Consider the following 17,735-nt stretch of genomic DNA (forward strand, 5'->3'; position numbering starts at 1 on the left):
TCAACCTCGCTAATTATTAGAGAAATGCACATCAAAACCACAATGAGGTACCACCTCACACCAGTCAGAATGACCATTATTAAAAAGTCCAAAAACGATCAATGCTGAAGAGGGTGTAGAGAGAAGGGAACCCTCGCACACTGTTGATGGGAATGTAAATTGGTGCATCCACTATTGAAAACAGTATGAAGTTTCCTTAAAAAACTAAAGATAGAGCTACCATATGATCCAGCAATCCTGCTCCTGTGCATATATCTGGAAGAGATGAAAACCATAATTTAAAAAGATGCACGCACCCCAATATTCATAACAGCACTATTTACAATAGCCAAGACATGGAAGTAACCCAAATGCCCACGGGCAGATGACTGGATAAAGAAGATGTGGTATATACACACAATGGAATATTACTCAGCCATAAAAAAGAATGAAATAATGCCATTTGCAGCAACATGAATGGACCTAGAGATTATCTTACTAAGTGAAATAAGTCAGACAGAGAAAGAAAAACACTGTATGGGATCACTTATATGCAAACTCTAAAAAATAACACAAATGAATCTATATACATAACAGAAACAGACTCACAGATATAGAAAACAAATTTATGGTTACCAAAGGGGAAAGGGAACAGAAGGAGGGACAAATTAGGAACTTGGGATTAACAGACACAAACTACTTTTACATAAAATAAATAAATAATAAGGACCCATTATATGTCATAGGGAACTATATTCAATATCTTGTAATAACCTAAAGTAGAAAAGAATATACGTATACACATAACTTAATCATTTTGCTGTACACCTGAAACTAACACAATATTGTAAATCAACTATACTTCAATTTTAAAAAATTATAAAACTAAAAAAAAAAAAAGATTCTGTACTTTAGTCCTTTCACTAACTATGATGACTTTGGGCCATTTAGTCCCCTAGCAGCTTAGTTTTCTCAGTTGTAAAAATGAAAGAATCAGGCTGGATGATCTCTAAAGTCATTTCAGCTCTGTGCTTTTACAAGATTTGTTATGTGATCCTGGCACACTTTACATTTCTTCCTTCGCAACAGTCCTTTAGATTTTTTGCTCATAATTCAGAAATCAGTGGAATCTTTAGTGAAGGAAATGGCAATAATGAAACTAGATATTTCATACCATCTTGTGGCATGTGTTAATTAATTATCAAGCTATATGTAGCAAAAAAACATACATTTTATTATTCTGTTTTCTACAAAGGATTAATCTCCCATCTGTTCTTGCTTTATTAATACATTTAGGAAATATTTACTAATCATCTTCTGTGTGTCAGGCACTGCTCTAGTACAACAGTGTCGAAGATATAACAGTGAACAAAATAAACCCAACGCTTTGCATAGAGCTTACACTTAGATCATCGGTTCTCAAAACGTGGTCCCTGAAAAATATCTCTGAGGGTCCAAGAGGTTAAAAACATTTTATGAATAATAATAAAGCATTATTTGACTTTTTCAGTGTGTTCACATTTGCACTGATGGTACAGAAACATTGGTGGGTTAAATCTCAAGTGCCTTGGCATGAATCAAGGTAGTGGTACCAAGTGCACTAGTAGTTACTGTTTTCTCCACCACCACACACTTGCAGGAAAAGAAAAAAAAGATCAGTTTCATTTAAGAAGTCTTTAATGAAGCAAGAAAAAGTAACTTTTATATTAAATTTCAGTCTTTGAGTATACATCTTTTTAATATTCTGTGCGATCAAACAGGAAATACACATAAAGCACTTCTGCTGTGTACAGACGTACAATGGTTGCGTTGAGGAAAAGCGCATGTGATTATTTGAATTGTATGCTGAACTAGCCACTTTTTAAAATGAAACCCCATCTTTCCTTGAAAGAACAACTGGAAGATAAACTATGGTTATTTAAACATGAAAATTTGGCAGACTTTTTTTTGAAAATGAGCCAAGTAAGCCTGCAACTTTCAGGAAAATAACTGACAGTGTTTGTTGCCAAAGATAAAATTCAACTTTCAGGAAAAAATTAGAATTTTGGAAAATCTGTATTTTCCAAACCACTGTTAGTTTGACCGCTTCCCCAAACACCAAGAATTCTAATCAGATTGGTGGCAATGTTAGCAAATGTGACTTTTTTGATATTGTATAATGAAGTGTGCCAACATTGGAAGATCTACGTAGCTCAGCAAACTGTTTTCCAAATGATTGACACGTGATGTTTCAAAATCACGCATGCATTGAAGGTCCATTAAAGGTGTGAGAGAGACATTACATTTCAATGTGACAGTATGAAACATTCATTGAGAAGGGGAACTGCGCAGTTGAGGCAACGTGGACTCAGCTTTCAGATCTTCTTGGTAAACCTGATGCATCACCGTGCTGCCCAAAAGACTTGTGTGGCTGTGGACACTACCTTCTGGAGTTTTCCACCTAGCTTTCACCAAGACCTCCCATGTTGTGAAGAATTCCATCACAAAGAATCAGTGGCTTTTAACACCCAGCAGGGAATATGCCACCAAGACAAGAATTGGGAGCCTGCATGGGAATACTGGCCAAGAACTCAAAGTGGCCACATTGGAAATGTTAATCAAAGGAATATTTAAAATCAATCAGATGGGAAGATGGTTTTTTGCTGGAGGGAGGGCCTGCTATTGGTCGGAAAGCATTGTGCTACTTTGACTTGGCAATGACATTGTCCAATGAGATAGGAGCTATTGAAAAGGCTGTTATTTAGCCTCAGCACGTGAAGGACAGAATTTATTCTAACTGTACTTATTTAGCATGAAGTACTGGTTTAACAGCTTTGTCTGCCCTGGCAGTGAGCAGAACTCTCATTCTCACATGAACTTAATGATGACAGGCTCTTGGGTGACAAGTGGTGTGACCTTTGCAGACATGATTGGAGCTGGAATGCTGGTACAACTGACACCATGTAACTGCAGCCCAGGCCCAAAGCATCTTGCTTGGTCACTACATTCTGGTGTGACGGGAGCAGTGGTGGCTTCTCTGATGATATTGGGGGAGCAGTCTCTTCTCATTGGAGCTGCATGGTACACAGCAGCCATCCCGGGAGGCCTCTCACTGTTCCATGTATGCACCAGGGAGAAGTTTTTGAACATGGGGGCACCCCTGGGGTAGACCTTGGTCTTTGTGTCCTCACTGGGATCTGCTTCTGTACATGGTACCAGTCTGTACTGAGTGGCAATTCATGGTAGATGAGTTCTTTTCAGCATGTTCCTTCTGTATGACACCCATAAAGTAGTCAACTAGGCAGAAATAGTAACAGTGTAAGGAGTTCAAAACTATGATACCATCAGTTCCATGCTGGGAATCTACATCAATGCATGAAATACATTTATGTAAGTTGCCAGTATTCTAGCAACTGGAAGCAACAGGAAGAAGTGAAGTGACTCAACTTCTGACTTCTTTAATACATCAGATACCTTGCTTAATGGGCATGTATACTCATGAAATGGTTTGTACAAGCAGCTCTCACTGAAGATTAGAAGATAAAAGCCTGTCAACATCTTTCAAACATTCCAGTAATGTGGTGCTTCAGGTCTGCCTTTTCCTCCAGAGGACAAATTCAGTAGTTCTTTTCCAAATAAGCACACACATTCCCAGTTCTCATGCTTGAGTAATTCTGAACTTTTTAATCATTGTGAATACTGAGGTTTCTGTTGTAAGAACTGAAGCATTTTATCTATTTTAAAAATTATTTGGTTAAGTGAAAATTAGCAAAATGCGTTTACCTACATTTTTTTTGGAATTTAGAACATTAACAAGTAATATCATAAGTGACACAGAGGTTTGATAAAGGGACCAGAGAGAAGTAAAGGGTCACCTGCAGTCTTTCTTTGAATACTTAGGTTTTAGCGCTTGTGTAATTGTGGTGAGCTAATGAGAAGGGTCTGGGCAAACTAGTCATTGCTCTTTTTTACATTTGTCTACTGAACTTATCAGAAGCATTGAGCACAGACATAGGTGATTCATCCTCCCACTGTTTCTTCTCCGTGCTCTTTTTACAACACAGATGTGAGCATGTTTGGTTTCTCATTGTTTGACATTGGTAGCACAGTCCAGAATGTTAATCATATAAAGAATTCCTGATATATATAATATAGCCATAATCCCTGACACATCATATATACTATATACGTGTGTGTAAATTTTATTTTTGAATCTTCTAGAACAAAAATATCCTTAAAATTTTTCTCAGCATAAAATCAAAGCATGAAAATAGTTGCATTTTCAAGTATACAAACGATATGCTCATTTTTGAATTTTTTATATATTTATCAAAATATTTAATAGAATATATACTTGCCTTTCTCATCTCTTCAAGCTTTGAAGCTTTCATCAGAAAAGCCTCTTTGTAGCTTACACTTGAGATTTTGAGAGTAGTTTTTCTTCTAAGATGTGGTTTCTCATGTTCCTTCTCAGACTAAGCCCTAAAAGGGAAGGCAAAACGAGGCTTTCTTTGTGAACTGTATCAATCAAAAATGGTATGGGGAAAATGCTTCTATAGAGCTTTCCTGAGCAGAATTTTCCTTCTCTCCTGTGTAGACCGTGGATTAACTCTTTTGTGACATTTGTAAATTTTTTTATACATTAGAGTTATTTTTGAAAGTTACTTAATCAATAAAATAAATGTGTCTGATTATTAAGATGACTGTTGCTTCTGACAAATCTTTATTACAGTAATCCAGATATAACTGTTCTAGCCACCTCAAGTTATATAGGATGCTTATTTCTGAAATAATAACAATTCCAGCCAGATGATTAAAAAAGGTTCAGATATATTTTCAGATTTTGTACTGCAACTATCCTTTAAGAAACTATTACTTGTTGAGCATTGTATCAGAGGAAAATACACACAATTATGCAAAAATGTTATTAGAAGACTCCTCACTTTTACAACTATGTATCTTTGTCAGGCCGGGTTTTCTTCATAAACTACTGAAACAACATATTGCACTGATAGAATGAGAAGATATAAGAATTTTTGATTAAGTGAGATATTAATGAGATTTGAAAATGTTAAACAATGCCATTCTACTCAGGCCCTTTTTTTTTTTGTTTTGGAAAATATAATTATTTTTCATAAAAATGTTATGTATGGTAATATTTAATGAATTTATCATTGCTATTTTAAAATAATATAGTATTTAACTCTATTAGATTTTAATATGTTCAAGTGAATAAAAAATTAAAATTTATTTCCTTCATTTCAACCATTTAATAAAAATGTTATTATGGGATATACTATGCTTTATACATTATGATATCTATTATTTTCAGGAGAGAAATGGACACAATGTGTTATGAGACAAAGCTCTACCCTTTCTTTTCAATTGTCTTTATTAAAGGGACAATTGTATAGCTCTACTTGTATACTTATACTGTTTTTAATGTTTTCTTAATTAGTATTAATTGAATACCATATTTACAACTGAAGGTAATTTGACTATTTACACATTTGCACATCCAATAAAAATTTCAGGTTTATGTATATTTATTATATGCCATAGAGAAAAACAAAGATTTGCTATCAAATGATTCTCCTTATTACACTGCCTTTTGCTGCAAAGAACAATATGGAATTTCTATTTCTCTTCCCTCCTGCCAATGTCATCAAACAAATGGCTTGAAACTGAGCACCTTAGCCTAAGAAAGAAATTTTTGAAACTGAAATTAAACATAACTTTCCTTTATCACAGAAGTTGATAAGGTACCCCATGAAGCTGTACCCCACCCCCTATTCTTTATCCTTATTCCTTAGAATAGCACTAAGTGGTCTCCACATTTTTTTACGGTGATAAATCCACTCTAGGATAATCTCTCCCTAGATCACTGAAGTATACAACTAAAGCAACCCAAAGAGGGAACAAAAGCACTAAAATAGTATCAAATAATCATCACCTTCTATATACCAGGTGCTTTATATATAGTATTGTTAATCTCAAAAGAACATATAAGGTGGGATTTATTATATTCATTTTTCAGATGAGGAAAGTAAGTTTCAAAATTCTGCCTGAGTCCAGGTTGTTAATAAGTGGTAGATCTGGAATTCAAACACACAACTGTGTACCTAGGTACTACTGATCACATGGTCAGAGATAACAAATGTGAACAGGACTTGAAATCAAATCCTCTATATCCTGCTCTTTCCATTACACCAGGTACCTCATGGATAACTGACGTCACTGCAAGTAATAATAAAAATCACAGTATCCAGAGTAGAAAGGCAACCTACAGAATGGGAGAAATATTTGCAAATTATATATCTGATAAGGGATTAATATCTAGAATATATAGAAAACTCCTAAAACTCACCACTGCCACCATCAAAAAAACCCCAATTTGAAAACCAGCAAAGACTTGAATAGACATTTCTCCAAAGAAGCTATATAAATGGCCAATAAGCACATGAAAAAAAAGCTCAACAAAACTAATCATTAGGGAAATGCAAATTAAAATAAAATGAGATACCACCTTCCACCCAGTAGAATAGTTAGCATAAAAAAACCAGAAAATAGTTAAGTGTGGGTAAGGATTTAGAGAAGTTGGAACCCGTGTGCACTGTTGGTGGGGAAGTAAAATGATACGACTGCTGTTGAAAACAGTATGATGGTTCCTCAAAAAATTAAAAGTAGAATAACCATATGATCCAACAATTCCATTTCTGAGTATATATCCAAAAGAACTGCAAGCAGGGTCTCAAGGAGGTATTTTGTACATCTACGTTCATAGCAGCATTATTCACAACAGCTAAAACATGGAAGAAACCCAAATGTCCAGTAATGGATGAATGGATAGGCAAAATGTGATATATGCATACAGTAGAATATTATTCAGCCTTAAAGAGGAAGAAAATTCTGACATATGCTACATGAATGAACCCAGAGGATATTATGCTAAATGAAATGAGACAGTCATAAAAAAAAATACCATGTAATTTCACTTATATGGAGTACTTAGAGTAAGTAATCAAATTCATAGAAACAGAGAGTAGAATTGTGGTTGCCAATAGCTGGGGAAAGGGTGGACTTGGGAATTATTGTTTAATGAGTATAGAGTTTCAATTTTATGCAATGAAAGGAGTTATGAGGATGATTGTAGGTGATGGTTGTACAATATTATGAAAATATTTAATGCCAATGAACTATGAACTTAAAAGTGGTTAAGATGGTAAATTTTACATATATTTTACCTCTATAAAAATTGGAAAAAAAATAGACCCCAGAGAGCTCCCTTTCTGTGCACATGCATCAAGAAAAGGCCATGTGAGGACAGAGCAAGAAGGTGGCAGTCTGCAGGCCAGGGAGAGAGCCCTCACCAGAAATCAAATCAGCTGAATCTTGATCTTAAACTTCAGAATTGTGAGAAAATAAATTTCTGTTATTTAAGAAAAAAAAATCAACAGTTACTGAGCTTTTATTATATCAGGCATTATTTCAAGTGCCTATGTGTAGCAACTCATAAAGTCCTCCAGACAATGCTATGAACCAAGTCCTTTTCTTATCCTCATTTTACAAAAGAATGAAGTGAAGCACAGAAAGATTAACAGATTTGCCCAAGGTCCATATTTATTCCTTCTTGTATAATTTAGTACATTTGAGAATATTGCCATCTTATTGAAAGTCCTTTGGCAGTATTATGTATTTATTTGAAGAAAAAAAATCATTCATTGCTTCAATGATCACTTCTATACTGAAGACCTCCAATTAGCATCTCTAGTCCTAATGTTAAACTGAGATTTGATTTACAAACTGTGTTTTTCTCAATATTGTCAAATCTATTGTCATCTTTTCCCAATGTCCATTTTTCTCTCAATTTTCCTAATTGCCCTATGTTTCATTTTTACTTAGTGCTTTATTTCATCACCAGCAATTTGTTCCAAACAATCCTTCTGTTTTTTGGGGAAAAAAAAAACCCTTAAGCCCCACTTACTGCTATTCACAGGGATGTTTTTCTAGTTCAGGTTTAAATTATCTCTTGCCAGAATTCTTCCACATCTTGCAACTGATGTCAGACTAATCTTCCAGTCTTCCAGAAATGTGAATTCTATCCTTTTCTTAAAAAATAAATACACTATCCTGTTATTGCCTTCAGAATCGAGTCTCCCCTATATTAGTTTCCAGTTTTGCATGATTTGGATCTGTTCCATACACTCAATTTTATTTGCCACTGCTACTCAACTTAAAACAACTGAATAGCTTTCTGTGGCGATAGCTTTATGCACTCTCTCCAGCATCCATTTTTGCTTCTGCTTGTGCTGGTCTCTTCTCCTAGAAAAATACTGTTCCCTTCATTTAGGCATATCCCAAATACTACCCATTCCTCGAGACCTAGTTCAAGTACTATCACCTTCCTGAATGTCTATGCACTTCACCTAGTCATTTAAATACACTTTGATGCAATTTTTAGAGGAAGCAATAATGAAGAATTGGATTAAGGCTTGTGTATACTCTAATTTTTCAAACGTTAGTTTCTTCTCCAGAAATTGTAACCCTTGTCAGGTCATTTCCTCCCTTTCTAGCACTTTAAAAAAATTGAGATGTATTTCATATAACATAAGTCACCATTTTAAAGCATGTACTTCAGTAGTTTGTAGTATTTTCACTATGTTGTGCAACCACCACCACAGTCTAATCCCAGAACATCTTCATTATCCTATAAATAATCCTATACCCATTAGCAGTCAATCCATTACTTGCTCTTCACCATCCCCTGCCTCCAGCCCTGGGAAACCACTAATCTTTTTGTTACTGTAGATTTGCCCATTCTGGAATTTTATGTAAATGAAATCATACAATACACAGAATTTTTTAAGTTTTATTTTTTACTGAAGTGTAGTTGATTTACAATATTAGTTTTAGAGGTACAGCAAAGCAATTCAGTTATACATATACGTACATATATATATATATATATTTTTTTCTTTTCAGATTCTTTTCCATTATAGGCTACTACAAGATACTGAATATAGTTTCTTGTGCTGTACAGTAGGTCCTTGTTGTTTATCTATTTTGTATATAGTAGTGTTTATCTGTTAATCTCAAACTCCTAGTTTACCCTCCCCTACCCTTCCCCCTTGGTAACCACAGTTAATACATGGATTTTTTTTTTCTCAGCTAATTTCTCATCAAATTCTGCTAACTCTACCCCCCCAAAATATCTGAATCTGACATCGCTTTATCTCCACTATAGCCTAAACCACTGTAACTGATTACCCAGACTACTGCAACAGCCACAAACTGATCTCCCTGCTTTTACTCTTGGCTCCCCCCAAATTTATTCTCCACCAGCAGCCAGAGAGATACAGCAAGATAAGAAGCCAATGCTTAAAACACTGTGGCTCTCCATCACACAGTGATGAAATATAAGTTCCTTATCACAGCCTGGAAAGTTGGGGTGGCCACTGCAATTTCTTAAACTAAGACAACAGTGAAGTTTGCAGCATCGATTGACTCTTCCTTTCATGAATGGTTTCTCTGTAGCATGCAGTGCTGTTTGATAGCATTTTACTTACAGTAGAACTTCTTACAAAATTGGAATCCATCCTCTCAAACTTTCCTAATGCTGCTGCTTTATCAACTAAGTTTATGTAATATTCTAAATCCCATTTTCTGGTTCAACAAACTTCATAGCATCTTCGCTAGTAGTTTCCATCTCAAGATGGAAATTTTTTTTTTTTGCTCATCTATAACAAGCAACTCCTCATCCATTAAAGTTTCATCATGAGATTGCTGCAATTCAGTCACATCTCCAGGCTCCATTTCTAATTCTAGTTCTTTTGCTGTTTCCACCGTATCTGCATTTACTTCCTTCACTGAAGTCTTGAACCCCTCAAAGTTACCCCTAAGGGTTGGAATCAAACTTCTTCCAAACTCCTGTTAATGTTGATATTTTAACTTCTTCCCATAAATCACAAACTCTCTTAATGACATTTAGAACTGTGAATCTTCCAGAAGATTTCCAACTGACTTTGTCCAGACCCATCTGAGGAATCACTATCCAAGGCAGCTATAGCTTTACAAAATGTATTTATTAAATAATAAGACTTGAAAGTGGGAATTAATCCTTGATGCATGGACTGCAGAATGGACACTGTTAGCAGGCACAACACTGTTGAAAACAACACTAATTTTGTGTACATCTCCACCAGGACTCTTGGGTGACCAGGTTCATTGTTGGTGAGCAATAATATTTTGAAAGGATTTCTGTTTTTTCTGAGCAGTGTCTCAACATTGGGGTTAGAGTATTCAGTAAACTATCTTGTAAACAGATGTGCTATCATCCAGGGCTTGCTGTTCCACTTGCAGAGCACAAGCAGAGTAGAGTTAGCATAATTCTTAAGGGTTCTAGGATTTTCAGAATATTAATGAGCATTGGCTTTAAGCCACCAGCTTGTGTTGGCCCCAAGAGTCAGTCTGTCCTTTGAAGCTCTGAAACCAGACACTGACTTCTCCTCTCTAGCTATGAAAAGTTCTAGATGGCATATTCTTCCACTATAAGGCTGATTCATTGACATTAAAAATCTGTTTGGTGTAACCACCTTCATGAGTTATCTTAGCTAGATCTTCTGGATAACTTGCTGCAGCTTCTACAATACTACTTGCTCCTTCACCTTGTACTTACTTTCCTCAAACTTCATGAACAAACCTCTGCTAGCTACAGACTTTTCTTCTGCAGCTCCCTCACCTCTCTTAGCCTTCACAAAGTTGAACAGAACTAGGGTATTGCTTTGGATTAGGCTTTGGCTTAAGGGAACGTTCTGGCTGGTTTGATCTTCTGTCCTGACCACCAAAACTTTCTCTGTATCAGCCATAAGGCTGTTTTGCTTTCTTATCATTCGTGTGTTCACTGGAGGAGGACTTTTCATTTCCTTCGAGAACTTTTCCTTTGCATTCCCAGCTTGGCTCACTGACACAGGAGGCCTAGCTTTTAGCCTGTCTCAGCTTTCGACATGCCTTCCTCACTAAGCTTAATCATTTCTAGCTTTTGTTTTACAGTGAGACACGTGATTCTTCCTTTCACTTGAACACTTAGATGCCATTGGAGGGCTATTAATTGGCCCAATTTCAGTATTGTTCTGTCTCAGAGAATAGGGAGGCCAGAGGAAAGGGAGAGAGATGGGGAATAGCCAGTTGATGGAGCAGTCAGAACACACACACCATTTATTATGTTCTCTGTCTTATATGGGCATGGTTCATGGCACCCTAAAACAATTACAATAGTAACATCAAAGATCACTGGTCACAGATTAGCATAAGAAGCATAATAATAATGAAAAAGTTAGAAATACTGTGAGAATTACTAAAATGTGACAGAGACACGAAGTGAGCAAATGCTGTTGGAAAAACAGACTTGCTCTACTTGAGATTGCCACAAACCTTCAGTTTGTAAAGGATGCAGGATCTGTGGAGTGTGATAAAGTGAAACATAATAAAATGAGGTATGCCTGTATCCAGAACCAAAAAATCTTCGTCTTTGCAGAGGTCCTATGTGTGCTTGCTGTGGCCGGCTTTCAACACTCGCCAGACACCTTACAACTCTACCTTAGCCTTTATTTCCTGCTTTCTTAGAGCCTTCAGGGCAGCAGGAGGTGAGAGTTTCAGGCTTTTCTGGGTCTTTCCTGAGCATGCACACAGCCCTAAGTATGAGTTTGGCCTTCTACAGTCTCAGGACTTTGTCAGTTTTGTAAGTTCTTACAGGACACTCATTCCCCAGTCTTTCCTCACAAGCTTTTTGTTTAGTCTACTGTTTGCCCCAGCTATTAACTGACCACCTCAGGCAGCAGCAGCCTATATGACATCAGACTTATAAATATTTTCAACCAACACCCTTGGGATGGACCTTTAGCACTAGGCTAGTTTGGAGTTAGGCAAAATAAAGACATGCCTTTGAGCCATCATTCTAGGGCACCACCAGGCAGATCAGAGCAAATAATCACAATTCTTTTCTCACTCTGGTACCATTTTACAAATAAGGAAATTCAGGTATAGAAGTAAGTAACTTAACTTGTTCAAGATACCTGGGTGGTAAGTGGCAGGGCTAGTATTCAAATTCAGACAGTCTGGCTTCAGTATTTGATCTCACAATCACTGAGCTACAGTATCTCCTTCAAAGCAGGTCTTCCAGAGTCCTCCAATGCAAAGGGTGTAGAAGGCCTATTACAGCAAGCCTAGACTGGGACCGGGGGCTCAGTCTTTTCAAAGTCAATTTGTCTCATCTCTAGCATTTGAAAAGAAAGCCTGTACTTTGATTGTCTAGCTCCCCCAAGGTTGCTACAAAAGTTGTTGATGCGGTATCCTTATCACTTCATTACTTCTAACATTCAATTCTAATTGGCTCAACTATTTCATTTTACCCAGGGAGGACACTGCAAGTAGCCAATCTTGGGGCTTTTAGCCACTGAGGAACCAAAGACCTTTAATTCCTTTACTCAAATAACACATTCTAAACGAAACAACCTCAGTGTTTTGTTTTGCTTTTTAAATAGTTAACCCTATACATTCAACATGACTCTTACCTCCCCCTTTCTAAGGGAGATCTTTAATTAGGATTTAGAACTATTCTCCATATAAATACTTTAAAAAAAAAGTTTACAACACACAGCTATAGGTGTTAGGGAGTCATTAAATGGGAAATTTGCTTTTTAGATGGTTCTAGCTACAGCATGGAAAATGAAAGATTAATTTTAAGGGGTATATGCCTGAAGGCTGGATGATAAAAAAAAAGGCCATTATAACAGACAAGGCAAAAGATCAAAAGAAGATGAATGCAGGCAGTAGTAATAAGCATTGACAGGAGAGAGCAGAGTTTTAAAAATTTAAGAAGAGTCAAACTTGGTAATTTTGTTGGTTATTTTCCATTTGCCCCACAGAACCGTTTTCTACCTTTCTCTGCCCTTCTCTGTACCCTGTAGGGTGGCTGACTCTACAGACTGAATCATCCAAGGTCCCGTACTGGCTGGCTTTGGATTGGGCTCTTTTAAAAGGAGGCAGGTAAGAGACTGGCAGGCAGGGGGATTCTCTCCTCTGCTTGTGGCCACACTTGTATTTAGGTGGCCCCTCTTCCACAGCTACAGCTCTTTCTGGGTTCTGGTAATACAGTCCTCTCCTTCTCCCTCTTCAGGACAAGGGATGGTAATAGCTTCCAGCTGTTGCTGGTCTCCGGGTACCTCATAAATCTTGATGACTCCCTTAATTTCCCTGACCTCCATAAATAGTTCTTTGGTTAAACTCTCTTTAATTAATAAGCCTTTTGAGTCTTTTTTCTGCAGGGACCTGGACTAGTAGTGACTGATGGGGAGTGGGGAGAGGAGTACAAAGAGTTGAGGTGACTCCCAGCTTTAGATTCTTTCCTGTCAAATGGATTTTTAGCATTTTCCTGAATGCTTTGTGAGGACACACTCTGTTCAGATTACTTGGAATCTATCCCTAACACCAACAATTTGATTGGCATTCTCAGAAGGAGATTTAGGCAGTTTCTCCAGAACCACGTATGGTGCCTGGTGTAGAGGAGCACTCAATAAATGGATTTTCTCTCTCATTGTCTGTGAACTCTCCTGTCACATTATTATAGGCTCTTGTGCACTCAAATTTTGAACTCAGCATTGGTCTGGCCATTATTAGTTTTATATCTAACTTTGAGTTCTAGATTTTAAAATGTGTATGGAACAGTTAAAAAGGGCTTTGTAAAACAACAACAAAAAAAATCCTAACTGTAGTGATTTTTTTTAATTGAAGAAATTAGGAATATTTAGCAGTGAGAACGCATTAATGCAAATTCCAATACCAAGCAGTTAGCCGAGGGCTGTAGTGTTTTCTTGACCCAATTACAAAATTTTCTCTCCAACAATTCAATATGATGAACACTCTATTCTTCACCACATAACAATCACTTCAACTCAAAATAATTTAGTTGAGGGAATCTTCACAATTCTTGTTAAGCCATAAACAAAATATATCCCCACTGTCTACACTGCCTTTATGCCTACACTGCATACCCTACATACTTCAAATATCCTAACCACCCCTATAGAAGCCTGCCCTGTATCCTGCACCCCTAGAGTGCACATTAGACTCGCCAGGGAGCTCTTTAAAAATACTCATGCCCAGACTCCACCCCAGGCCAATTAAATCAGCATCTCTGGGTAAGAGACCCAGACACAGATATTGTTTAAAAGCTCCCCCCAATGATCCTAAAATGCACAGAGTTGAGAACAAGGCTCCAAACCATAAAGTAAAGCAAACAAGATCACACAAAAAGATACACATATCCACAGAAGGTATAAACGCAAGATACCTTGTGTCCAGTAAGCTGTTTAACCCTTGTTAATGAACTTCCTAGGAGCTCCCCCCATCCACCCCTGGGCCATTAACCTTCAACTTCTGCACATTGGAAAGTTGACTGAGAGCCCTTTAGTTGGTTTTGCTTCCTTGTTTGACAAATGTGGTTTGTTGACAAGCTGCCCAGAACATAGTAAAAAAACAACCACAATTAAACCTGCCTGAGTCAGCGGTGGTTTTCCCAATCAGTGAGGTTTTTCTTAGAACCCTAAGAGGATAAAAAAAAAGAGCATATAAATGAAGGAATCAAACAGACTCACAGGTAATTAAAGATCACAGTTTTGGTTGTGGAAGGCTGTTGTGAATACAGGAGTGATGCCCTCAATATTTTTAAATAAATCTTTGACTAAGTTTCAAGAAATAAAATCTACATTTGGCATATGTTTTGCATCCTACTTCAGGGTTCTTCCTGATGGAAAACAGGGCTCTTTTGAAAGGAGTGAAAGCTGATGACAATACATACAGTTAACCTTCAGTAAATCTGCATAAACTTGAGCAAATCTAAGTCTCAGGAATGAGGTGATAGAGGAAAATAGTAATTAAAATGTATTTTTTCAGTTTCTTACAGTGAGCAAATGTCCCAGACTGTGTCAGTTTCATTTTTTTTTAAAAAAAGATCTATACTATGTAGTGTCTAAGCTATGATAAACGACAAAGAAATGCAAATAACCTGTGATTTCTCCAACTAGAATAATCACATTGGAACTTGGTGAGACCTAGCAGCTCACAAAGTTATCTGAAGTATTTCACAAGGGGCAGGAAGCATCTCTTGCACACTTCTAGCAGTGGTCATTGCCCACAGGTTGATACTGTGGATGATGAAACAACCCAAGTTGGCTTCTTTTACTCTGTCCTTTCTCCACTTCCTGCCAAGTTTTTCCTCCATCTCAGCCTATATTAACTTGGTAATATGTTCACTTTAAGCGTCATGTAGTCTAGATGCTTTAGGTGGTCCGGTTATCTCAACAAACCAAACAGACCGAAAAACAAAACAAGACAAAAGAAACTCTGCCCTGGGCGGGTGGGCAAAGCACATCTTAGAGTACCAGATAATCTGTAAAGTGAAGTAATTCAGCAGAAGCAGGGACTCACAGCGGTGACTAGAATGATGAAGTCTAAGTGCTTCCCCCACAACAAAAATCTCTGGAGAGAAAGATTGGGAGTTCTCCCTCTGCTTCCTGGAGGGAGATTCCAGAAAATTAAATTTGACTTTTAAAGGATATGAGTTGCAGAGACTTCTGATCATATGCTTAAAAAGGTATTAGGAATCTAATTTTTATTTTACTACCCTAGCTAGGTTTTTAAGTGACTCTAGATAATGCTAACAATACATAGCTGTAAATATATGTGTACATTATATATAAAATGCCTTTTTATCTAGCATCTCATATGATGGTTATATCATTCTTGTGTCCAAAGTAGGAAAGGTAGCTTTGTTAAGCCTTTTTACAAATAATCATTCTTTTTTTCCCCTGTAGGTACCCAATTTATTCATAAAATAATAGTTTAAATACTTATTATTTTTTTCAGTCAGACTTTTTTTTTTCCCTCCCTACAAATAATGACTCTTGAGAGGTTCTTGAATGGGCCAGCTTAGACTAGAATGCACTTTGCACTTTTTTTTTTTCAGTCCAGTGGTCTTTTTGTGTTTGACTACATCCTACTAGCACTAGTCTTTAGCATTTCAGTTGCATGAGGTGGTGGAAGAAATTTGCACATATTGAGGTGTGGAGAATTCATTCTGGCTTACACATGATTTAACTTAAGCTTTATGCTAACTAGAAAAGCCTGTTTTGTGGCCTATTAAACATACATTGTACACCTGTTTTCACCATTAAAGAAAAGGATGCATTAACCAGAAGAAAAATGTCCCTTCTGCAGATAAGAGATAAATGTCTCCCTTCCTGGAACATCAATGCTAGTACTCCTTTGATATAGCTCCCTTTCCAGACACAAAGGCCATACTGACTTTTTAGGTACTTGCTGAAAAAACTTGAAGGGGTGTACCCTAGTCATGTGCCTTGCTTTGACAAGATACAAAACCTTAAACCATGTTTCCTTGGAACAGTTCCTCAGAGCTATTCCTGAGAACTGTTTGTTCTCGGTTTGGCTCAAAAGAAACTCTTATCATAGAGTGATTATTGATGATTCCCCTTGATATATGGAAATCCTGTAAAGTTCAAGTGTAAATTTAGTAGAGAAAGTAGCAGTTGAGAATGAGAGGGAAATAAGGACCATAACTGCTTGGGAAAGTCTGTATGTAAAACCTAGGAGTGGGAGGATGTCATTTCCATTAAAATGAAAAAATATGAGTCCTTATGTTGAGCCAGACTCTGCTAGGTGCAAAGTTAAAAAGTGGTTAAGGACAGACTCTATCTTTGAGGATCTTTCTGACTAGGAGAGCAGGTCACAATCTAGTGATCTGGATTTGAAGAACTGGTTAGGGTTTGCATAGGTATATGCTCAGAGGAAGGGTGGGTCAGATAATTTCAACAGAGAAAGCAAAAAGGCATGTAAATGATGAACTCTGAGAATGCAAGGAGCCCTAAAGTTAGTGTCTGATATGCAAAATGTTCAATTTTCTGTTTCTTGTTAAGTAAAACAGTCACCAGTAACATGTATGAAACCGGTGACACATGACTTTTTAGCTGTACTTCCTATGCACTCCACAACCCAACCCTTTAAAGTTCCCAATCTATCCCTTAGAGGTTACACTTGAACGTAGAGAAACTTTTTCTATGCATTCATATAACCACTATACACGTGGTGATACACGGAGCAGTGAAATAAATCCTAAGCTCGTTTTGAAGAAAACTGAACAGGTGCTCGGGGACTCGGGTTTGAGCCACGCCTACGCCACGAACTGCTGGGTGATCTCGGGCTAGTATCGTCTCAGGATGCCCCTCTTACCGTCTGTAAGATAAGGAGGATCCAAAAGTCACAGGGTTTTGTGAGGATGACTTAAAATAATGCCAGTGAAAGCATTTCCTCCACCACATCTAGGGGCTTCTGTTCTCCTCGGGTTCTTTCCACTCTCGCTACTCTGACTTTTGGTGCATCCAGACCCAGAGGCCTTAAGCATCACCATAAACGCCTGACCACCTCTCCTCATACCCACACACGTCCCTCGCGGGCGGGTGCAGCTTTGCGCTGACGGGGTCGGCCGAGCGAGGTCTAGAAGCCGAAGTCACACACTCCTGAAGGCCATGAAGGAGATATAGAAAGCTCGCGATTCAGCCGGATAAACAAGCCGGGCGGGAACCAGACAGAGACCATTAGGGGAAGGGCTCCTAGGCGCACGCGCAGTGGCCGCCCCGCTCCTGCCCTCCCGCGGGAGGGGCGGGCGCGACGTACCCACGTTGGGCGCGCTGACGTCGGAGTAGCGT

General features: G+C 37.7%; 1 long non-coding RNA gene and 1 pseudogene across 1 annotated transcript; one reads left to right on the forward strand and one right to left on the reverse strand.

The window, feature by feature from the left end:
• Positions 1-2,356: 2,356 nt before the first annotated feature.
• On the forward strand, positions 2,357-3,368 carry LOC105068732 (growth hormone-inducible transmembrane protein pseudogene; annotated as a pseudogene).
• Positions 3,369-4,311: 943 nt separating this feature from the next.
• On the reverse strand, positions 4,312-17,675 carry LOC141579663 (uncharacterized). Its single transcript, XR_012511513.1, has 3 exons — positions 17,260-17,675; positions 14,511-14,557; positions 4,312-4,440 (listed from the first exon to the last, which is right to left on the reverse strand). It is a non-coding gene; the product is annotated as an uncharacterized LOC141579663 (long non-coding RNA).
• Positions 17,676-17,735: the final 60 nt, after the last annotated feature.

Source organism: Camelus bactrianus, chromosome 2 (genome assembly GCF_048773025.1).
Source record: "Camelus bactrianus isolate YW-2024 breed Bactrian camel chromosome 2, ASM4877302v1, whole genome shotgun sequence".
Taxonomy (NCBI): domain Eukaryota; kingdom Metazoa; phylum Chordata; class Mammalia; order Artiodactyla; family Camelidae; genus Camelus; species Camelus bactrianus.